A 24,883-nucleotide genomic window follows, 5' to 3' on the forward strand; every position below is an offset into this window, starting at 1 on the left:
GCTTATTTGAGATTTTTCTGGTTTCCTGTGGTAAGCCTAAATTGCTATAAACTTCCATTTGTTGTTTCCATTTTGATTTGTCTCAAGATATTTTTAAAAAATTTTGTTTTAACATTTATTTATTTTTGATAAACAGGGAGAAACAGAGACTGATTGTGGGAAGGGCAGAGAGAGAGGGAGACCCAGAGTCCAAAGCAGGTTCCAGGCTCTGAGCTGTCAGCACAGAGTCCGATGTGGGACTCCAACCCACAAACCGTGAGATCGTGCTCAAGCAAGCCACCCAGGCACCCCTCAAGGTATTTTTTTAATTCCTTTTGTTTAGCATCCACAGTTAGTCAATCTCCCCCCCCCCCCCCCAGTTTTCTTGTAATTGAGTTTTAGTTTCATACTATTGTGTTTAAAAAAGATGCTTTATATTATTTCAGTCTTCTTAAATTTACTGAGAATTGCTTTTTGGTAAAACATGTAATCTCTTCTGGAGAATGTTCCATGGGCACTTCAAAAGAATTTGTATTCTGCTGTTTTGGGATAGAATGCTCAGTATATTTCAATTAAGTCGATCTGATCTAATGTATCATTTAAAGCCATGTTTTCCTAGTGTTTTTCTGTCTGGGTGATCTATCTTTTCATACAGTGAGATGTTAAAGTCCCTCAACATTACTTTGTTACTTTCTATTATTCCTTTTATGTATGTTAATATTTGCTTTATGTATTTAGGCCCCTATGTTGGGTGCCTCAATATTAATAAGGGTTACATCCTCCTTTTGGAGTGACTCCTTTACCATTATGTAATGCCTTTCTTTGTTTCCTGTTACAGTCGCTGTTTAAAGCCTTTTTTGAATGATGTAAATATTTCTGCCTTAGAATTCTTTGTATTTACATGGAGTATCTTTGTCAATCTCTTCACTTTCAGTTTGTATGTGTCATTAGAACTAAAGCAAGTCTCTTGTAGGTGGTATATAGATGGATCTTATATTTTTACCCATTCAGCCACCCTGTGTCTTTTGATTGGAGAATTTAATCCATTTAAATTTAAAGTAGTTATTGATAGATATATGCTTTTGTATATGTGGCATATAGACATAGCATTTTGTTCATTTTTTCTTGATGTTTTTAAAGTTCTTTTCTGTTCTTTTATTCTTCTCTTGCTTTCTTCCCTTGAGATTTGGTGACTCTCCTTAGTGTATGTTTCTATTGTTTTCTCTTTATTTTTCCATACATCTATGTAAATATTTGGTTTGTGTTCACCGTGAGGTTCTATATAACATGCTACATGCATAGCAGTCTATTTTAAGTTGATGATTGTTTAAGTTCAAATGTTTTCTAAAAGTAGTACTTTTTTCCTTCCCTTCCACTATTTGTGTTTTTGGTATCAAATTTTACATCTTATTATTTGTGTGTCCCTTGACTAATAATTGTAGTTCTATATTATTTTATTACATTTGTATTTTTACTTTCAGACTAGCTATGTAGATGGTTGATCCACTACCATTACTGTATGTTTACCTTTACCAATGAGATTTTTCCTTTCATAATTTTCTTATTTTTAGTTACAGTCTTTCCCCCTCTCCCCCCACTTAAAGAATTCCCTTTAACCTTTCTTGCAAGACTGATTTGATGGTGATGAACTCATCTCTCTCTTGATTTGGAGTGATAACTTGCTGGGTGGACTATTCTTGGCTGTAAGTCTTTTCCTCTTAGCACTTTGAATAGATTCTGCTGCTTCCTCTGCCCTGCAAATTTCCTGCTGAAAAATCCAGCCAGTAACCTTGTGGAGGTTCCCTTGTATATAAATAGTTGTTTTTTCTTGCTGCTTTTGAGATTCTCTCTTTATCTTTAATGTCAACACTTTGATTACAATTTGTCTTGGTATAGCTCTCCTTGATTTCTTTTTATTTGGGACTCTGTGCTTCCTGGACTCAGGTATCTATTTCCTTTGCTAGGTTAAGGAAGTTTTTGTATATTATTTCTTCAAATAGATTTTATGTCCCTTTCTCTAGTTATTCTCTCTATAAGACCCCTATGATGAAGATGTTGGTATCCTTGATGTTGTCTCAGAGGTCCCTTAAACTGTTCTCATTCATTTAAATTCTTTTTTTCTTTTCTGTTCCACCAGAGTGATTTCTACTACCTTGCCTTCCAGATTGTTGATCCATTCTTCTACATTTTCTAATCTGCTACTGATTCCTCTAGTGTAGTTTCCATCATGGTTACTATATTCTTAGCCTCCATTGGGTTCTTTTTAATATTTTCTGTTTCTTTGTTGAAATTCTCACTGAGTTCATCTACTCTTCTCTCAAGTCTGATGAGCACCATATTACCATCACTTTGACCTCTTTGTGTGGTAGATTATCTCTATTTCTTTTAGTTCTTTTTCTGAGATTTGTCTTGTTTTTTCACTTGGAACATATTCCTCTGTCTCTGCATTTTTCCTAGCTGTGTCTGTTTCTACGTGTTAGGTAGATTGGTTACAGCTCTTGGTTTTGAAGTAGTGGCTTTATATAGAAGGTGTCCTGTGGGCCCAGTAGAGCAACCCCCCACCTCTGGTCAGTCAAACCAGACTCTCCAGGGGTGCCCCCTGTGTGGGTTGCATCTGTTCTCCTATTGTGGCTGGACTGTGATTGGTGTGGACTCACTGATGTGTAAGGCTACTCCCTGGTGTGGTTGTCTGTCAGTCCATCCACATATGGTGAGAAGAGTTGGCCTCCAGGTGTCTAGCTGAGACGCTCAGCTGCAACTGTTGCAAGCGCTCTAGTGTGCAGGGAGCCACTTTTGGGGTGCTTTGGTGCCAGCTGAAGCCATTTGCTGAGTATGGTAGAATGAGCAGGTTGCCGAGGAGGGGTGTCGGCCAAGGCTGGGCAGGTTGGTTTGGGGAATCTTCAAGGGAATGCTGAGGCAGGGTGAGCAGTGCTAGCATATTAGATGAAGAATGTCATAAATGTCTTCCACCAGCAATTAGGCCTGCTAGGTAGAGAGGAGTAGGGGGAGGAAAATGGTGCCTGAAAGCACTTCCATCTCTGGAGAATAAACCGACAGATCTCTGCTCCTCTTGCATGTGCCCTAGAATTAGTCAATGAATTTCTTTCATGTGTAATCCAGGCACTTTTCTTTCTTTCTTTTTTTTTAATTAATCAAATATTTTTATTTTATTTTATTTTATTTTTTTACAAATAGTTTATTGTCAAATTGGTTTCCATATAACACCCAGTGCTCATCCCCACGAGTGCCCTCCTCCGTGCCCATCCCCCCTCCCCCCCCACACCCATCAGTCCTCAGTTTGTTCCTCAGCATTCAAGAGTCTCTCATGGTATGACTCTCTCCCTTTCCCCCACCATTTCCCCCCTTCTTCTCCCCCATGGTCCTCCGTTAAGTTCCTCCTAATCCTCCTATACGTGCAAACATGTGGTATTTGTCCTTCTCTGCCTGACTTATTTCGCTAAGCCTAACACCCTCAAGGTCCAGGCACTTTTCAAACTGCTCTTTCTGCACTAGGATTCAGAGTAAGTGAGATTTGTGTGCATCCTTTAGGAATAAGTCTTGTTTACCTATTCCCTTCTGGCTGTTCCAGACACAAGCCTTGCTTCTTTCCAAAGCTAGGCATAGTGGGTGCTTGTGTTCCTGGGCTGGGAAGCCCAGTGTGGGGGCTCAGACCACTTTTTCAGATGTCAGTGCCTCTATGGTTGTGGTATTTCTCCTACTTATTGGTCACCCCTTGCTAGTGTTGTGAATTCTAACTAAACTGTATCTCCATCTTATCCTATCTATCTTGATGTGACTTTTCCTTCATAAGCATACCTTACTTTACTCTGTTTTACTTTACTGCACTTTACAGATACTGTTTTTTTATAAATTGAAGGCTTGTGGCTACTCTGCATTGAGCAAGTTTGTTGGTGTAATTTTTTCCCAACATTTGCTCACTTTGTGTCTCTATGTCACATTTGGGTAATTCTTACAGTACTTTGATATTTGTGATTATTATTATATTTGTTATGGTGATCTATGATCAGTGATTAGAATTTGCTGAAAGCTCAGATAGTGGCTAGCAAATTTTAGCAATGAAGTATTTTTAATTAACGTATATACATTGTTTTTTTAAGATCTAATATTGTTGTACTCTTAATAGACTACAATATAGTTTACTATAGTTTACATATAACTTACATATGCATTGGGAAACAAAAATTTCATTTGAATTGATTCATTGCGATGTTTGCTTAATTGCAGTGGTTTGGAACAGAACCTACAAAATCTTTGAGGCTTGCCTGTATATCCTTAGTTGTGTAAAATTTGTTCTGCTAGTCTTCAGTGTGTTCTCATAGATAGTTGTTCTATATGTAGTTATAGTTTTGGTGGGAGGGGGTGAGCTTGGGAACTTGTTATCGTACCATCTTGATCTGCCTCCCAACAATCTCAACCTTTTACTTGGGTGTGTAGACCATTTATGTTTAATGCAATTATTGATGTGATTATGTTTGAGTTTATCATCTCACTAAGCTTATCTTCTTACTATTTGTGCCAATTGTTCATTGCTTTTCCTCTTATTCTGCTTTCTTTGGAATTGAGTGGGTGTTTTGGGTATAGTTTCATTTAATCTCTGTTAGCTTATGACCTGTTCTTCATTTTGTTGTTTGGTGGTTGCTTTAAGCAATAGCCAATTTAATAGAATTCTTTTTGATATTTCCAAGACCTGCTAAACATGCGCCCAGTTCAGTGCCACTGCTGTCGCTGTTCCTCTGCTCTTATGCAGATATCTACGTGATCCACTCTCCGATTTCATTTAATCTCTGCTCAAATACCACCTTATCAGAGAAGCCCTTCCTGACCTTCAAATAAAGGTGGCTGCCTGAACCTGGTTTATTACTATCTTCTAATCCAGCTCAGTTATTCTTCATAGTCCTTATTATCTCATGATGCATATCTTTGTTTATTGTCCCTTCCCACTAGGCTTGTAAGTTTCATTAGAGCAAGGGATTTTTGTTTTGTTCACTGTTGAATTTCCAGTATGTAGAAAAGTGCATGACATGTTAAGCTCTCAATAACTATTTGTTGAGTGACTGAATAAATGAAAAATTTAGAGTTGGGAGGATAAGTGATATCTAGTATAATGTGTAATTTGATCTGCTGTAATGTCTGATCACCAGCTTCCATTTACCTAAACTAGCTGCCCAGGTGAGTGCCCTTCCATCGCAGTCACTGCTCTGACTGTGATTCTGTCAGAATTGTACATTTTCTAGAAAAGGACAAACTTCCAAGGCAGAGGAGGAATGCCCACTGTTGAGGTAAACATTAGGAGACAGAGTTTGTAGGGCATTTTTGTGGTGTTTCCTAGCTTTTTGCATTGTATAGTCCACAACCCATCCTTCTCTTCTTCCATATTCATACTCTACATTACTGTTGTCACAACTTTTCCAGTGCCTCAAAGCTCAGAAATTCAAATATGTTCAGTGTTTAGAGGTCAAGGATTTTTTTTTTCTCAGAAAAAGAAATAATAGTGATATGTGAGGGAGAGAGAGGGAGAGAAAAAGGAAGAATAATAAAATGTAACATTTGGGCAATCTGGGTGAGGAGCCATAAAAATTCTTTACATTAATTTTTATCATTTTTATAAGCCTGAAATCACTTACAAATACAAATTAAAGGCAGTAATTTTCAGGCATCTTCACTTCTACCCCTTCCTATAATCCCTCCCTATAAGCTAATAGGATTGCAGGTCCTATTATTTCAGTTTGTCATCTGACTGTGTACCCATTGCCTCGTTTCATTTCCCTCTGGCCATACCCCACTTACTGCTCTTGCTCTCATATCTTCTTATGTAGAATCTTGTAACAGTCTCTGAAACTGGCCTCCTGAGGCAGTCACTCCTGGCTGCCATCCACTCCACATATGGCTATGTGAATGCTTGGCCTGAATTATAGATCTAATCTCATTGCTTCTCTGCTCAAAAGACTCTGATGTCTCCTTGTTGCCTACAGAACAAAGTGCCAGCCCTTAGCTTAGAGCTTAATAGCCCTACACACTTATCCCTGAACGCTCTGGTCAGACTTATATCTCCCACTGCCACACCTCTGTGTCCATCCCATTTGAATACCCACCATTCCAAGAAAACACATACACTTTTCTTTTCTCTTTGTTTTATCTCATCTCTTTCCACTGAAGGACTTCTTCAAATTTTACTGGCCCTGGGGGTCTTCTACTTCTCCCTAGAGGTCTCCTAGTCGATAGGAAATTTTTTCTGAGGATTAAGCCTATTAGAAGACTGTGGTTTATACTTTGTTACAGAGGTTACATATCTGGCTTCATCTTTAAGCTGTGAAGGCTTTGAGAGAAAGAAACTTGTCTTATTCATCTCTGTATCTTTCTGACTTAGAACACCTCTCTAGCCTTACATATAAAGCTAACAAACATTTGGTGAATTGAACTGCTTTAATTTTGAATCTTATTTTTACCATCCTAATGGCTATTTCCACATAGCCCTTGCCCATCAAACTGTTTCATTTGAGCTACATTGATTTTTTACCATAACTCTCAAAAGACCCAATCAGCTAAATTCTTTCATATACTATTTTGAGTATCAAAGGCACAGAAATGACCAGTGTTTTGACCTCTTGAAGAAAGTCATGTGGTATAAGTTGGTGAGTGATTATGTTCAGGATAGTTTAGTAAGGTTCTGCCACTGTTGAAATTATGCTGTTCCTTATATCCTTAAGTGGAAGTCCTTATGCAGGTTTCTATCTTTAAAATGCCTACTACAAAATATTGTCTCAAGCACCCTTTCTTCAGGACCCATGATTCACACTCTGCATGTTGGGAAGTGGCCAATTCAAAGTCAAAGGAAAACATTTATGAAATGTTTGTTTGTTAACTTATATTATTATTTTATTTATATTTTTGGTCACAGATTCCAAACACTAGAATCAGATATTGTAATATGTCTTTTTTGAAGGGTGAAAAAGGAAAGTATATTGAGATTTCTAAAATTCCTATCGGTTTTATTGGATGTGAGGATTTGCCTTTCCCTGAAATATGTCAAAGAGATATTAATTTAAAGAAGATTCAAAGCAATATCACACAGAATAATTGCTGACATGTGTGCTATCTGGTTATGAGCTCAAGTATTTCAAGGATGAAATTTTCCAGAATGTTATTCTATAAGCAAATGCATATAGTTCCATCTTGTGAGTTCTTTCCCTATGTAGACACAAGTTAGGGTTCCTTTAATCTGATTTGTGATCTATTATGATAGTTTTTCTGAATTGAAAAATTATAGCATTTTAAAATCAGTTGAAATATTTAATAAGTGTCCATTTATTTTTATTCCTTCCTTCTTGAGTTTATTATTTTCTCTTGAAATGAGTGGTATTTTTCTAACACATTTATGAGAAAGACATTAAATTCCAAGGAAAATCCATTTTTATTATATTTATTTTATCTCAAATGATCAAACATTTCATTTTTCCCACTTTTCTGGGGTCTAATTTAATTTTCAAATTATTAAGTATCATTACTGAATTTTGCCTTTGGATTTGTCATGGATAACTAGATTCATAGGTGTTTTTAATCATTCACAAAGCTGACCCTCTGCAGTCTTCCTAAACTGAAAGATTCCAGAAGGCTTTGTCACTAATGTCCATATATACTCCTGATCATGTTCCTAAGTGAGTATGCAGTTCTGTTCATTGCTGTGTTCCTCCTTACAGAAGTCAGCATAACTTCATAGATAGGGCCAGACACTGACCAGACAGCAATAGAAGCATTTTGTTCAAGTCTCTCAGCACTGAGACAGCCCAGCATTGTCTGACCATAGACACCTGACATGTGTACTTGCTGCTGATAGCTTCACTGAATCCCTACAGTCTAGGGGACTTTTCTGCTTTCTGAGTTTTTGAATTACATAGAGATATCTGAAGGACCCTTTCTGGATTTTAACCACACATCTGATATAGATACCTTGAATAAAGCTCAAATCATTACTCTCCAAAACTACCTTTTAATTACTTCCTTAAAATTAATTACCTTGTCCCTCCCCTCCCCTTGCCTCCCCTTGCCAGTTACACTTTGAGCCATTCTTGCTGGATACGTTTAAGTAATTTGGCAGCTACTTCTCAGTAATGATAGGAAAGAGCCTCCTATGTATTTACACCGCTTCGCTTCTTATCTACTTGCTCTTATGGGATCACATTGTGCCTGTTAATTTTAACTTGTTCTCACCCTGGTACTTGCGCCAAGGTAATAATTGATTTCTGCTAATGAGCCAGCAGTATATTTTAATGGCAGTACATTTACTTACTGGGACAAAAAGAAATCTAAATTAGTGCTTTATGGCCCAGAAATTATACATAACCATTCTTATTAAATATTATACACATACCATTGTGTTCTCAACAGCATTTTTCACTCTGATTTTGTCACAGACTTTGCTTCTTAACAGAGCAGTCAAATCAGTCTGTGTATTTCTTCTACTGTGAGCTTACCACTACCTGCACCGGCTCCCTCACCAACATTCCAGCAATCTCTACACTCTGATTTCTAAACTTTTAAGCCAGCTTGGTTTTCAAAGAATACCTTGCCCCAGGCACAGCCAAATCCCATCTCTAAGATCTGAGCCTGCTTACTCCCCAGTGACAGCTAACCCATCTCACCAAGGAACCGTGTAGCAAGGACTACCTCCTGATGTTCATAATTATATGACAGTAGTACGATGGTTGTTCCCATCTCAAATCTCAGAGTCGTCTTTGATTCTTCCTTGTTCCCAGACTCCATGTCCAGCCATTCACTAAGCCTCACTTCAAGCATGGAGCTAAAAAAGCATGGCAGTGGCAATTGGGGACATAGGTTAGGACCTGGGCTGTGCTTCTAATTAACGAAGGATCTCTGCTGTGCCCACATTTATCTTTTTACACTTTATTCTAGACATGATTTACTCATTATAACCATAGGTTGGTTCCCGGACCCATTCTCCCAGGCTCTGGTCTTCCTTACCAACCACCCATGTCTCCCACTAGACGACCACATTGCTTGATTTTTTAAAATGCACAGGAAAACATTACACAAGTGTGTGTAATTTCCAGCCTAGAAATGCTACATCACTACTGCAGGTCCCAGGCATAGTTTCTCATATATCAGTTTTAATCCCAAGATGCTGTATAGTAAAACCCACAGTTCATATGGAAGACACCGAACTAAACTTTCTTCCATTTTCAGAAAAGAGACTTAATTGCCATTCGTTGTGCTTTAGATGAGTGGACTATTATTTCACTTAAATCGTGTACAAATTTTTGGGCTTATTAGCCAACATTGTAATCAACTTCTAGGTTAGGATTTTCTGTGTTGTATTTCTATATTGCTTCTATATTATTTATGGTTTCTTGCATAAAATATTGATGGGAGTGATAGTCTCCCTTCTTGATTACCTCTTAAGTTATACCCTACTATTTGTTCCTATATTTTCTCTCCCCACACAATTGTTAGGTGATTCAGAACTTTAATCTTCAATTTTTACTGAGCTAATAAATGAACGAGTACAGAAAAATGAGAAAAGATTATAGAGTCTTATATATGGAACTTTATGTATAATATATAGAACAAAATATGTTCTGATATTAATGAATTGGAATAGACTCAATAAGAAAATGTATGAGTTTTAAAAATAACTTATTTTTAAGTTATTTTCCTTCAATTGAGCCATGCTAGACACTGATAAATTTTCATCTTTGATAGAAAATAGTATAACTTTCTCTGTTAAAATATTATGTTTAAATAGAGAATTCTATTAAAGTGTTTTCAGCTGCTAGCATAGCAGAATAGCATGTCTCTCTTCTGGAGTAATATGATCTTAAAAATTAGTGTGTAACTTGGATTATTTAAAATACATGAAGAGGGGCACCTGGCCAGCTGAATCAGTTAAGTATCCTACTTCAGAAACTCAGGTCATGATCTTGAAGTTTGTGGGTTTGAGCCCCATGTCAGGCTCTGTGCTCACAACTGAGAGCCTGGAGCCTGTTTCGGATTCTGTCTCCCCCCTCCCCCCCGTCCCCCTCCCTGCTCGTGCTCTGTCACTCTTTCTCAAAAATAAATAAACATTAAAATACATGAGGAACTACTAGTGGGAATGTAAACTGGTAAGCCATTGGGCAAAATCCAGTCAGGTTGAAAACATGCCTTATCTATGGCCATGAATTCCCATTTTAGCCATATGGAGGCATTCTTCCAAATATATACTTTTTTTTAGCAGGTAAACATACTTTATACTAGCTAAAGGAAATGTTCAAAGATTGAACATTGCTATTTGTTCCAAGTACTTTACATCTATAATTTCATTTAATCCTATTGCAATTTACTATCTTATAAAACTCTTATATTAGTTATAGTAAGTTTGAAGTTGATTTTCCTGAAAGTAGAATTCCATGAATCTGCTCACTGTAAGTTTATTTTAAACATTTATACTCATACTGCTTTTTGGAAGTCTTAGTTTATTGGATAACATTTCTAAAATGTTATTCACTCTAAAGGTGATGAAGCCATTCTGACATTAGCATGAATAATCCCAATATTTCACCTTTATGAGTGTGTTCAGTTAGGATCCTTATTATAGTATTACAGTATGTAGGCATAAATTTAATAAAAATATGTCACAGTTACATGAAAAAAGGTATACCACTTAGTGAATGGATAAAAGTCAGACTTAAATAAATGGAGACACATACCAAATGGAGTGTATACAAGTAAAAATATATGTGTATTTTGTTTGCATTAAAATTGCAGTAGTCTTTTTATTTCTTAGAGCTTGAAAAATGTATCAAAAGGAAGCACATATCAAAATATTTTTAAGTTTTATAAAGGAAGATGGAAAGATGAATAACCAAATCAGATATTAAATACTATTCTAAAGTTGTAATAATTAAAAGTGTGATATCGATTCAATCAGAGAGAATGTAATGTTCTTTTTTGCTGCATTCTAGTCTAGTGACTCAAGCTCGTCCCTCACATCACATTTTTCCTTGTCTCATTCTGCTTCTTTTTTATTTCTATCTGCTTCATAACCATTTCTTCCCCAATCCCTGTTACTAAGTTATCTCACCATGGCATATTTCATCTCTTATTTGATAGCCATAGCTTTTTTTTTTCTTGAAAGGATACATCACATGCAGTTTGCTTCTATTTTCTGTCATAAATCTTTCAAATGTACTTTTTCTTTTCATCTTAGTGCAATGTTCTAATATTTTGATATTAAAGATTCTTTTCATGGGTTCCATTTTTTTTTTCTGTTTTGTCACTTGCGGTGGAAGAATGTTAACAGAGTATACAGTGCTTCTATTCACAGATTTCTTTTTACTGTGAGAATCTTCCTGTAAGATCTTATGATTGACAGTTTATTGAAACAAATTTTTAGTAGCAGCAACAAAAAAACATGGAGGAGAAACCCACAGCCATGAGGATTCTGGGAAGAAAACTTAGTTTCTGTAAGATGTGATCTGTGTTTTACTAGAAACTCCCTTTGTATAGCCACTTTTCAGTTGTGTGTGTTTTCTGTGCCAGATATAAAATGTAACTATGTTCTACCAAAGAAATCCTATTGAATTCACAGAGTTTTACTCTGTGAATAATCTTTTACTTCATATATGTTAAAATCATTGCTATGCAAACAGCAGAGTCCAGGAAAATGTTAATTATTGACTGTGACTAACTCTATAGTAAGCACTTTTTTCATTAATCCATATAACAACCTGTGAAATAAGTATATTCCCATTTCAGAAACGAGCAAAATGAGTTTTCAAGAAGATAAGAGAATAAGTATCTAGTAAACTAATTTACCTAGATTCATCCTATAAAGGCAGAAAAACTGAGCTTTAAATGAAACGAATAGAATTCTACAAATTCCCCGACAGTCATTTAATGTAACCTCTTAGGAAAGCCCTGAGTACCTTTTGGAGCATCGCTGGCAAGCAATCATTTCACATGTGCTTGAAACCTTTCATTGACAGGAAGTGATTATCTCCCAAGACACCCTATTAATCTGTGATCAGGGCAGAGTTCTCATTCATATATCATGGGGTTCTACCTCCACAGACCTTGGAAATCATGTCTAGATTCTCTCAAGTAACTACCTTGCAGTTATTAATTTGAACAATGATCACACCTCCTTCTCCAGAAACTAGTTCACTAATAAAACTTCAGTTGGTGTGTGGGTTGAGACCATGAAGGAAGAAGGGCAGGTAATAATGGGAAGTTACCGGCAGTTCTCATAGGTCACGCTGTACACACTTTCTCCTTGGCAGAGCCTCTAAAGACTGGAGAGGGATGGCATTGAAGAGAGATGGCTGCTTGCTCTGGTTTCAGCAAATAAGGTTCTCAAAGCCTCTTCAACTATAACTACTGAGCCTTCTATTTTGTTTTAAATCCATACATTCTGGGTATGTGCTTTATCTTCAACAATATTCCGTTATAGTTTGAGTTTTAGTTTTTCCCTAAAAGCCATGCTATTTCTTCAGACCATCCTACTTGGATACATTTCACTTCATTCCATTTCAGTCTGTAGTGACTTCATTCAGAGTTCCATAATACCAATTTGCATCTTTAATGAAAACTCCCACTTGCCAAGGGAAGTCTCTTTTTCCTCTAATATTTTACCATTCATAAGACATATTAGACAGAAGGCTCAGACCTCAAGCTCCCCAATTTCAGACATTTTTGAGTAAACACATTTTGTTTGTGATTTTATGATTTCTGGGAAAGCGGAGAATTCCTTGAGGGTAGATGTCAAACCTGATCACTCTCTGTCCAAAGCCAGAACGATGTCATTGCTATACTCAGCACATACTTGTTAAATGGAGAAGTACATCCTACTCCATTCTGTGTCTTAATATTTGAATTGTAGTTTGGGGAGTTTTTTTTTCACCGAAGTGGTAAATAAAATGTCTGTTCTTATAAACACTACTGAAATGATCCCTTGACAGGAGGAAGAGGTGAGAAAGTGGGGTTGGATTAGGGGATAGAAAGAGCGATGAGAGTTAAATTGGGGAACTGGATTAAGAAGGAAGGATTTACATATTGGATGTTGGGGTAGCAAATGGGCCTGAGTCACAAAGTGAATGGCAGAGAGGAACATGCAGATAGTGGCAGCAGTGGTTTGTGTGTGTGTGTGTGTGTGTGTGTGTAGGAAGAGAAAGAGAGAGAGAGAGAAGTAGATAAAAAGAGAGAGAGAGGGAATGAGAATATTAGTGAGGATGGGAAGATACCAGTGAGAGAGAATTAGTGAGGAGAGAAGATACCAGTAAGGGGGTATTGAAAAGGAAACAACAGCATAAACCCAAGTGGGATTAAAAAAAACTCAAGAGTGAAATAGTGGCACCAAAGGACAGAGAAGAGACATGACTGATCCTGAAATGCAGAGCCTATGAAATAACCAACATGATGCACGTCCCCAAATGAAATTCTTATGAATATAATGAAGAAATGGGGGAAAAAAAGATGGTTTTAGGTGAATGGCAAAGTATGCAACAGAATGAGCCAATGTTCCTTTAAGAAAATCTCAGAAATATACAGGACAAAAGATAAACGTCATAGAAAGGAAATTGGAAATGCAGCTGAAATGAAGAAATATAGCAATCCAGTGAAGATCAGTCAAATGGACTAGAAAGTAATGCCCTAATCAAAATAATAGATGTAAATTTTCATTATTTATTTACCTTGGAATGAAACATTCTGGTAAAAATGAAGGTCTCAGAAATGAGGGTAGAATAGCTCTGTGAAAACAATAAATTATCTATCTATCTATCTATCTATCATCTATCTATCTATCTATCTATCTATCATCTATCTATCTATCTATCATCTATCTATCATGTCTATATTAAGATAACAAAAAGTGGAAATACTTCTATTTTCCAATAACAAGAATAAAAATAAAGGTAACTTAGATCAGTGTATATGTTTCATGAAAATTGAAAATGGCAAAATTGTGAAAAATGGTGCCTCTCCCCAACCATGGACATCTTCTTCTATAGAACAGGCAAATTCTCCTAAGATGGTAGTGGCAGGGTCTTTGATGGATTTATTAGCAGCTAATCCTTAAGGAGAGTTGGAAGCAATCTGAAGTGGGTTTTGTTTATTTATTGGTTGACATGTAAATCACTGGGACTGAAACAAAGTTACTTTTGGAGTTCAACTGCCAATGTCTGCTACATAAATCTATAACTTCATCTTTCAAACATCTCTGTCTTGTGCTGTCTTTTTTTTCTTTTAGATCATTCTGCTTTTCTAGTAGAACTTTCTTAAGCCTCTTTGCTTATGGTCTTCCCTGCTCCAGACATTTAAAAGATAATCCTCCTCTGAAATCTTTTCAAACACTAGCCTGGCCTAATAACCTGAAGCAGTTCCACTGTCTCTGACTGCCCTTCCCAGTGTACTGTGTAGTCACATTGTGCAAGTATGTGACAGTTCACCAAAAATCATTTTATATTCCCCATATCTGCCTCTGAAATTAGAGTTTTTGAGAAATTAGGGAAATTAATGGACCACTTATAAAATCATAGAATGTTGGAACCAGGAGGGAATTTTAGAGATCGTCTAGTCCAACTTATTATGAGTCATTTGTTAGCAGCTCCAAGGGACTCATTCACAACAAGAAATATAAACAATTAGGGCCTCTTAAAAAAACTCTAGAGTAAGAATAATTACAGGATTCCCCCAAGGAAGGAAGTGAAGCTAAGTGCGCTAATTTGGACAGATGCTTGAACAGCATCTCCAACACATGCAGGCACAAATGCAGGGCTATGTTGATTCAATACAGTAGATGAGACTTCAAATCAAACAGAGACATTTATTAAGCATAGCATCATGATGAAGATATGCCCAAGGTGTCAAAGAACAGAAACTGTGTTCCAGAAATATGAGAGACACAGAATCCAGCTCAGAGAGAAAAAACATACTCCACATAGATAGTCAGCCATGCTTCTCCTTCTATATCTGTAGCTTAGTAAGTTTGGTGCTCATAATGTTACTGAGAAACTACATCACTGAATAGGTTTATAAAGGAGAATTTTGAAAACACCACCACTGAGTTTATATGGATATACTTGCTAATACCCTTGTACTGCTCTGGAATAAGAACGGGAGTTCCCTAGTTCCTGCTGAGGTCATTAAAATGTATTCAAGTTAACAATTACATTTTCCCCATACACACTTGACAATAGCCTGGTGCTTTGTATTGAATTCTTTTTATGATCAAAAAGCCCAGACCGGGCAAGGTAGAGTCAAAGTCTCTCTTCTTGGGTTCTTATAGCTCTTTAAAGAAGGACCAGCAAGGCAATGGTTCCCTGGGGAGTGGTGCTGCCCTCTATAGGGCATTTTGGAAATCTTTGAGAAGATTTTGTTGGATGATAGGCATTGTTGGCATTCAGTGGGTGGGAGCTGGCTTCATCCGATAAAGAAATATTCTGTGTCCAGTAGTTCTGCATCATTGTCATGTATGACGTGGAAAACAAAGGCAGAAGGAAATGGCAGATAAAATTAAATTTCCTTATAACCTGCAGCCCGTTGACAAATCCTTGAGGCTGGCAGAGTAAAATGTGTCTCCAGGAACTCCCTTAAAGCTAATACTTTGCTAGAAGGGAAAACAACCTTAGCTTGACTTAGCTAGGCCTCCAGCATCCTGTGAGTCTTCTTTAGCATATGAAAATCTCACTGGAAATTTCCCTTGGATTTTACCTCCAGCTCCGTAATATATAAGCAGTCTCTCCTAATGGCCCCAGGGCAGCTCTTCATGCCCCTGGGTCCTGTTCCCATGCTTTAATAAAATCACCTTTTTTGCACCAAAGATGGCTTCAAGAATTCTTTCTTGGCCATCGGCTCCAGACCCCACAAACTCCACTATCACCCCACAAAACCTCATCAACGTACACTGAATTTTCCAAGAGTTCACCTCCCGTGTAAATTGAGAGAAGACTGCACCTTGTTTTATTTGAAATGCTACCACTCAGTGGTGGCGCCCATTGTGATATTTGAGCTGCCGATATCTATCCCCTCTCTCATTCTGCCCTTGTAATTTTTGCAGTCATGGAAAACCCAGGTAGAAGGACAAGTCTCTGTTTTATTATGTCTACTTTATTATGTCTGTTTTATTTTATCATAACTTATATTCCTTTTGATGAGGGAGCATAGGCAAGCTGAGGACAAAGTGCAAGCTAGCACACCCCCTCCCCAGGTGAGATATGTGTGATATCCCTCAGGCACTCCTGGCCGCCCAAGAGCAAAGAAAAGGAAAGAAAACCAATGGTTAACAGATAAAAGATCACAGTCATGCAGGACAAGCATCTCCACCAGTTTACAAATATCATAGTAAATTATAAGAAAAAGGCAATGTCAATGCCTTACTAGAGAGAAAACAACCTTAGCTTGACTATAGCAAGGGCTCCGGTTATCTTAGAGGACTCCTCTTTAGCGTATCAATGTCCTTCTGGAGGCTTCCCATTTGACTTCACATCCCCCAACTCCATAGTATATAACCAGTCACTCTTCACAACCCTAGTGCAGCTCTTTCTGCCCACTGGTCCTGTCCCCATGTTTTAATAAAATCACCTTTTTGCACCAAAGACGTCTCCAAGAATTCTTTCTTGGCTGTCAGCTCCGAACCCCCACCACCACTTTTAAAACCCATCACTGTTATTCCTTCTTTATTTTACAATCAGGACACTGCACTAGTTTTTCTGGACTTGCATATTGTCTTTGAATTTCATGGCAAGACAATAAAGGAGATTTTATAAATAATTTCTATAGAAAGAGAATACTGGGTCTGATATGGAGGAGGTGGAAAAGGCATGAGCTTTGAACTCATATCCGGGTTCTAGAATGGTCTCTGCCACTTACCAGGTTTTGGAATTCAGAGACGTTACTTCTTTGAATGTCACCTGTCTCTCATCTGCAAAATAGGGATAATATAGCTTCTGTGATTTATCTAATTCCTGATACATATTGATGCCCAGTATTTACTCTTTCCCTCTCTTTCATTCAGTCAACAAATATTTATTGAGCACATACTTTGGGAAGGCATTAGTTTAGCTGCTTGTAAAACCGGTGACCAACTGAAACATTCTCTGGTATAGTAGAGGGCACCTCCAAGTGGTGGGAAATCATGTAGTTTCACTATTTTACATGAATTCTGTTGCTCTTACCACATTTCGTTATAGTAAATTGAAGTATGTGACAGTCTCTGTGACAAATTACTCATCTTTGAAGCAGGAGGAATGTTTATTCACTTCGATATCCTGGGCAGCTAGCACACTCTTCTGCCATCAATAGGCCTTGATAAATATTTTTGAATTAGATTGGATTATCAGATATTTTCCATATTAAAAACTTAAAACATTAGATATCCTAAGACTTTAAGCTTAGTCAAAAACACAAGTGAAAAATGGAAGGTAGTGAGGATCAAGAACATTCTTTGCATGACTCCATAGCATTTGTGATGACCCAGCCTTTCTTTTGTTTAGTTCCATTTCATACTGGGGAAGATGATGAGCTACGCTGGCCCTATTGTATGAAGAGTCCATGGAGCTGGTGTGGGCACTGGGGACAGATGTTCACTTTGAGCCTGCACAGCCCCCTCGTGGTTATCTGCTTGGTTTTCCCCCTGTCTGATTCCAGGAACTATGCAGGTGTCTTTCTGAAGTCTGTCCTATTGTAGGAATTCATGCCTTTAGGCTCAAAGGGTGGCCAAGAAACAGTACTTGGAGAGGGTATGAATGGGATGGTTGGGACAGCAAGCTAGGGCTTTCACATGCATGTACATGAAGTACCTGTGGTGTTCCATAGACCTGGAAGTAAGCAGAAAGTCAAGGGTGCAGGTCACAGGTAGATCATATTCTGCTGGGGAGTTCTGAAGAATCCCAGAATCAAAATGGAAACTTTGGAAAGGTAAATGGGTAGAACTAACTTCTTTAATGGTTTGTTACCATGGTTTGTAACTTCCAAATATTTCCACGTGCCACATGGGCCTCCATTTTTCAGTTTGCCCTGGGTCCCACAAATGTTAAAGATGGTTCTGTTGCCAGGTCTCCTCTTCTAATCAAGTTAGAGCATATACGAATGTATGTGAAGTTATTTTAAAGATGCTGCCCATGGTACTTCTCTGATCTTATTTATTCTAGCAAAAAGGAATTAAAATAATTTTTTGACCTATGAAAGTATTATTTCTTTCTGTACCATTCACCCAAACTTTTATTTTCCATTAGGTTGCGAATGGGATTCCACATTTCAATAAAATTGTCACATCTATTTTTCCTTTGTATAGCATATTTCCCCGAGGATGAAAGGATCTCCTATTCTTTCATTCCAGCATGACAATATATTGTGTAGCTAAAGATATCCATAATATTAATGGGAATTACTGTTTGAGTTTCTTTGGGTAGAATCTTTATAAGGGTTTCCTTAAAAGAGAGATATGTGCATTTGTTTGTTTTTTCTATATAATGTACCCCGGACTATTTTCTCTGTATTTGCATATTACATGTAACCTAATTATGAAACAAAGTTCCTGTCTGGCTAGTTGCTGGCACTTAAGATTTTTAAAGAGCGGTTACAAAGATATTGATATGTAATCATATAATTTGTGCTGATCTGTGTTTATTTCCTAAAGATATTTTCCATAATACATATTCTGGTAGAATGATTTTATTCCTTTTTATTTATATGATAGATTTCCTTTTTGATACATACTTGTAGTTTAAAATGTATATTTCTGCTTTTTCATTTTGTATGTTATATATTGTTTTATGGCATATTATTAATATCTTATGTAGGCAGTTATTAATACTTCATACTTTTCTATTGTAACAAGTTATTTAATTTTGTCTACTATAATAACTTTCTGCTAGTTCTAGTATATTTTATTAAAGTATTAAAATAATTGTACCCAATTACCATTTTTAAAAGATTTTAAACGGAATTCACGTTGAAATCAGAGCCATTTAGTGTTATGCATGTTGCTTCTTTCACGTGAATTAGTATACTCATCTGGCCCTTCTCTGACTAAGGCAATCAAAACAATCCTTCAAAGCACAGCTTACATATTACCACTGTTGTAACTTTGACATTCATTCATTTATTTATTCCGTAATTCAACAGAATGTATTCAGTGGCTGTTATGTTATATGAACAGCGTAAGTGTCAGTGATAAAAGAGTAAAAGCAAACAACTAACCTCTGTTCCCAGGGTAGAGAGATACTATTCTGGTAATCACACTTACCAGTCGATAATTTCCAACTGAGAAAGGAACTCAGCAGCAAAGAAACAGGGCTCTGTGAGAAACATAGTACACAAACATGGACCAGCCTTAGACCTCACAGGATAGTTATAGCAGATCAAGCTCAACAGTCTGATGGTGAAGTTAACACACCCTTGATAGATTGCTTGCCAAGATGGATGCAATCCATGCATCCATGGATGCAAAGAATGTGTATACAGCGTTCTTTGCTCTGTGACTTTAGTGCTCTTCCCAAAAAGGGTACAGTCTATTTCCCCTCTCCTTGAATCTGGCCCTTTGAATTGCTTGACCAAGAGAATGTGGCAGAAGTGACATTATGCAAGCCCCAGAATCTAGGCTTTAAGAGGTAGTGCAACTCCCATTCTTACTCTTGTGGAATGTTGTCTGCTCATTTCCATGTAAGAAAGTCTGTCTGGCTTCTTGAAAGGAGAAGGAAGGGCCACATGGAAGAAAATGGAGGCTCCCAGCCAACAGTGAGAACCAATTACCAGATGCTTAAAGGAGGTTCTTAGACCAGCCAGCCTTATCTAGTCATGTGCTGTCAGGTGACTGTAGCCCCATGAGTGACTTCAGGTGACACTAGCCAGAGGAATCACCCAGATGACTGTAATCCAGAAGGCTGAGCTCCTTGGTTAAATTTATTCCTAGTGTTTTATTCTTTTGATGCTTTTGTAAATGGGACTGTTTCCTTAAGTTTTTGGTCATGTTTTGTTAGTATATAGAAGCACAACTGACCTTTTTAAACTGAGATGTAGTGGACATAAAATATTGGTTTCAGGTGTACAATATAGTGATCAACAGTTACATGCATATTAGTGTAATTGCAGTCTGTCACTGCATAAAATTATTACAATAGTATTGCCTACCTTCCCTATGCTGTACATTACATCCCCGTGACTTATTTTATAAGTAGGACTTTTTACCTCTTAATTCCTTTTACCTGTTTTGTCTATTCGTCCACCCTCTTCCCCTCTGGCAATCACCAGTTCTTCATATTTAGGAGCCTTTTTCTATTTTGTCGTTGCTGTTTGTTTGCCTTTTAGATTCCAGATATAAGTGAAATAATATGATATTTGTCTTTCTCTGTCTGGCTTATTTCATTTAGCATAATACCCTCGAGGTCCATTCATGTTGTTGAGAATGGCAAGATTTCTTTGTTTGTTTGTTTGTTTGTTTGTTTGTTTTTGATGGCTTAGTAATATTTCATTGTGTAAATATACCACAACTTCTTTATCCATTTAACTATAGTTGGAAACATAGGCTGCTTCCGTATCTTGGGTATGAGAAATGATGCTACAATGAACAATGGGGTGCAGAAAACTTTTCAGATAAGCATTTTCATTTTCTTTGGGTAAATGCCCAGAAGTATAATTGCTGGATTGTATGGTATTTCCATTTTTAGTTTTTGATGAACCTCCATACTGTTTTGCACAATGGCTGCACCAGTTTGTATTCCCACCAATAGTGCATGAGGGTTCCCTTTTCTCCGCATCCTTGCCAATAATTATTTCTTGTCCTTGGATACTAGTCATTCAGACAGGTGTGAAGTAATACTTTACTATGGTTCTGATTGCATTTCCCTGATTATTAGTGATATTGAGCATCTTCCCATGTGCCAATTGGCCATCTGCATGTCTTCTTTGTAAAAGTGTCTATTCAGGCCCTTGCCCATTTTTAAAATCAGATTATTATTTTATTAGTAGTAGTAGTACTGCTATTCAAGTCATGGGCTTTTTATATATTTTGAATATTAACTCTTTATGAGACATATCATTTGCAAATATATATCCCCATCTACTAGATTCCCTTTTTATTTTGTTGATGGTTTCTTTCATTGCACAAAAGCTTTTTAGTTTGATGTACTCCTGATTGTTTATTTTTCCTTTTGTTTCCTTTGTCTAGGGAGACATCCAGAAAAATGTTACTAAGGCTGGTATCCATGATTTTACGTTTTCTTTAAGGAGATTTGTGGTTTCATGTTTTCCATTAGGTCTTTAACCAATATTGAGTTTACTTTTGTGTATGGTATAAGAAAGTGGTCCCGGGGCGCCTGGGTGGCTTAGTCGGTTAAGCGTCCGACTTTCGCTTGGGTCGCAATCTCGCGGTTCGTGGGTTCGAGCCCCGCGTCGGGCTCTGTGCTGACTGCCAGCTCAAAGCCTGGAGCCTATTTCAGAGTCTGTGTCTCCCTCTCTCTCTGACNAGCCTATTTCAGAGTCTGTGTCTCCCTCTCTCTCTGACCCTCCCCTGCTCACGCTGTCTCTCTGTCTCTCTCTCCTAGAAATAAATAAAAATATTAAAAAAAAAAGAAAGAAAGAAAGAAAGAAAGTGGTCCAGTTTCATTCTTTTGCATGTAAGTGTCCAGTCAAGTGGGATATATTCCAGGGGTGCAAGGACTGTTCAATGTACACACATCAATCAATGATATCCACCACATTAACTAAGAGAGTTATGATTATCTCATGAGATTGACATTTCACAGAATTCAAGATTCATTTGTGATAAAAACAATACAAGGAATACAATAAAAGGAATATATCTCAACAATACAAGGAATCTATAGCAACATAATAAAGCCATATATGACAAACTCCCAGCTAGCATCCTACTTAATGGAGAAAAACTAAAAATTGGAAAGAAGACAAGGACGTCCTTTCTCACTACTTTTATTCACCATAGTGCTGGAGGTTCTAGCCTCAGCAATCAGATAAGAAAAAGAAATATAAAGCGTCTAAGTTGATCAAAAGTAAAACTGTCACTAGTTGCAGATGACATTATACTATATATAGAATACCCTAAAGACTCCACCAAAAAACTACTAGAACTAATAAATGAATTCAGTAAAGTTGCAGGATACAAAATCAGTATACAGAAATCTGTTGAATTTCTGTACACTAATAACAAAGTAGCAGAAAGAGAAAATGAGAAAACAATTCTATTTACAACTGCATCAGAAAGAATAAAATACCTAGGGAGATATTTAACCAAGGAGGTGAAAGACCTGTACTCCAAAAACTATAAGACAAGGATGAAAGAAATTGAAGATAACACAAATAAATGGAGGCATTTTGTGTTCATAGATTTGAAGAATTAATGTTAAAATGTCCATACTACCCAAAGCATTCAACAGATTCAGTAAAAGCACTACCAAAATACCAATAACATTTTTCACAGAACTATAACAAAAAGTCCTAAAATTTGTATGCAACCACAAAAGACTGAGTAGTCAAAGCATTCTTGAAGAAAAAATAAAAGCTGGAGGTATCAAATCCAGATTTCAAACTATATTACAAGTACAGTAATCAAAAAAGTATGATACTGGCAAAAAATACAGACGCACATAGTAATGGAACACAATTAAGAGCCCAGAAACAAACCCACTTACATGGTCAATTAACCTACAACACACGAGATAAGAATATACAATGGAGGAAAACAGTCTCCTCAAAAATGGTGTTGGAAAAATTGCAGAACTGATGTTTGTACAGGCATATCTTGAAGGTATTGTGAGTTTGGTTTCACACCACTGTAATAAAGCAAAAATCACAATAAAGCAAGTCAAATGAATTTTTTTTTGTTTTACGGTGTCTATAAAAGTTATGTTATACTATATTGCAGTGTATTATTTGCGTTTTGTACACAAGAACATATGTTTTAAAAAATCTACATACCTCAATTTAAAAAATACTTTATTGCTAAAAAATACTGACCATCATCAAGGCTTCAGTGAGTTACAATCTTTTTTAAGAGGATGGTCTTGCCTTGATGGCCACGAATACTGTCTGATCAGGTGGATGGTTGCTAAAGAATGGGATGGATGTGGTAATTTCTTAACATACGACAGTAATGAAGCTTGCTACATCGATTGACTTGTCCTTTCACCAATGATTTGTCTGTCTCATGCTATGCTGTTCAAAAGCATTTTACTCACAGTAGAACTTCTCCCAACTAAGTTAATGTAATATTCTAAGTCATTTGTTGTAATTTCAGTGGTCCTCATGGCATTTTCAACAGTACATTCCATCTCAAGATTTCACCCCATCACTTTGTTTGCTCATTCATTAGAAGTAACTCATTATCTGTTAAGTTTTATCATGAGACGGCAGCAATTCAAATGGAATGATGAAAAAAATTTGAAATATTGCAAGAATTACCAAAATGTGACAGAGACATGAAGTGAACAAATGCTGTCAGAAAAATGGTGCTGATAGACTTGATTGACACAGAGTTACTACAAAACATCAATTTTTAAAAACCATAATATCTGTGAAATGCAGTAAAATGAAGCTCGATAAGACGATAAATGCCTGTATGTTGATTTCATACCCTGTTCTTTCCTGAAATCATTTATTAATTCTAACAGTTTTTTGGTGGAGTGCATTGGATTTTCTATGTGTAATGTCACGTTATCTGCAAACACAAAAAATTTTACTTACTTTCTGATATGGGTGCCTTTTGTTTCTTTCCTCCCTCCCTCCCTCTCTCCCTCCCTGATTTATTTTCCTTCCTTCTTCCTTCCTTCCTCTTTCCTTCCTTCCTTCCTTTCTTCTTTCTTTCCTTCCTTCCTTCCTTCCTTCCCTCTCTCCCACTTTCTCCCTCCCTTCCTTCTGCCTAAATAAGACTTCCAGTATTATGTTGAATAGAAGTATCAAGAGTGGGTATCCTCCAGAAAAAAGCAGGCATCTTGAGCATCATCCTACACCACTGGGGAAATCATGTACTGACTCATATTTTCTCACTTTCTCATGTGGGAGAAATCAGAGTCTGAGGAGGTCTCTCTTGGCACTGAACCGTGCTGCCTTGGAGGAAGGGTGATGCAGGTAAAGTGAAAGTGTTATTCTTACTCTTTTCTTTGTGTCTGATCTCAGACTTTTTGCTCTAACATGGTGCTGGGGCTTCTCCACTGGACTCCCAGGATCCCACAAATGTGCTCCTATCTGTGGGTGGTTGTCAAAATTCATGATTCTGTGCTGAATGATAGCTGAAAACCCCTATTTCACCATCTTGCTGTTGTCACTCCTAAGAAGTTAGTTTTCTTTTTTTTTTTTTAACATTTTTTAATGTTTTATTTATTTCTGTGAGAGAGACAGAGAGTGAGAGAGACAGCGTGAGCAGGGGAAGGTCAGAGAGGGAGAGGGAGATACAGAATCGGAAGCAGGCTCCAGGCTCTGAGCTGTCAGCACGGAACACGACGCGGGGCTCGAACCCACCAACCGTGAGATCATGACCTGAGTCGAAGTCGGTCACTTAACTGACTGAGCCACCCAGGTGCCCCAAGAACTTAATTTTCTAAATCAACATGTATCTAACTGCATCTGCAAGGGTGTGCTGTCTTCTTGTGGAACTTAAGTAAAATTTTCTTCTTGTAATTTGAGGTCTGTAGAATAATCAGATTTGAGACTGAAACAAAGGGCATTATTGTATGGTTAGACATATGTATATCACACCATCCTTAATTAGATAGTGCATTCCTAACCATAGGGAAATGGGAGAAAAATCATGAGTGGAGGGAACTTTGATCTAAGCTGAAAGTGCATGGTGGTGGGGTGGACAGGTAAGGCTGCCATTTTGCTGGAATTTCCTTATTTCCCCAAGGATTCTATGTAGCATATCTTCTTTGATTCCTAT

This window comes from Hyaena hyaena, unplaced genomic scaffold (genome assembly GCF_003009895.1).
Source record: "Hyaena hyaena isolate Hyena2069 unplaced genomic scaffold, ASM300989v1 scaffold_277, whole genome shotgun sequence".
NCBI classification, from domain to species: Eukaryota; Metazoa; Chordata; class Mammalia; order Carnivora; family Hyaenidae; genus Hyaena; species Hyaena hyaena.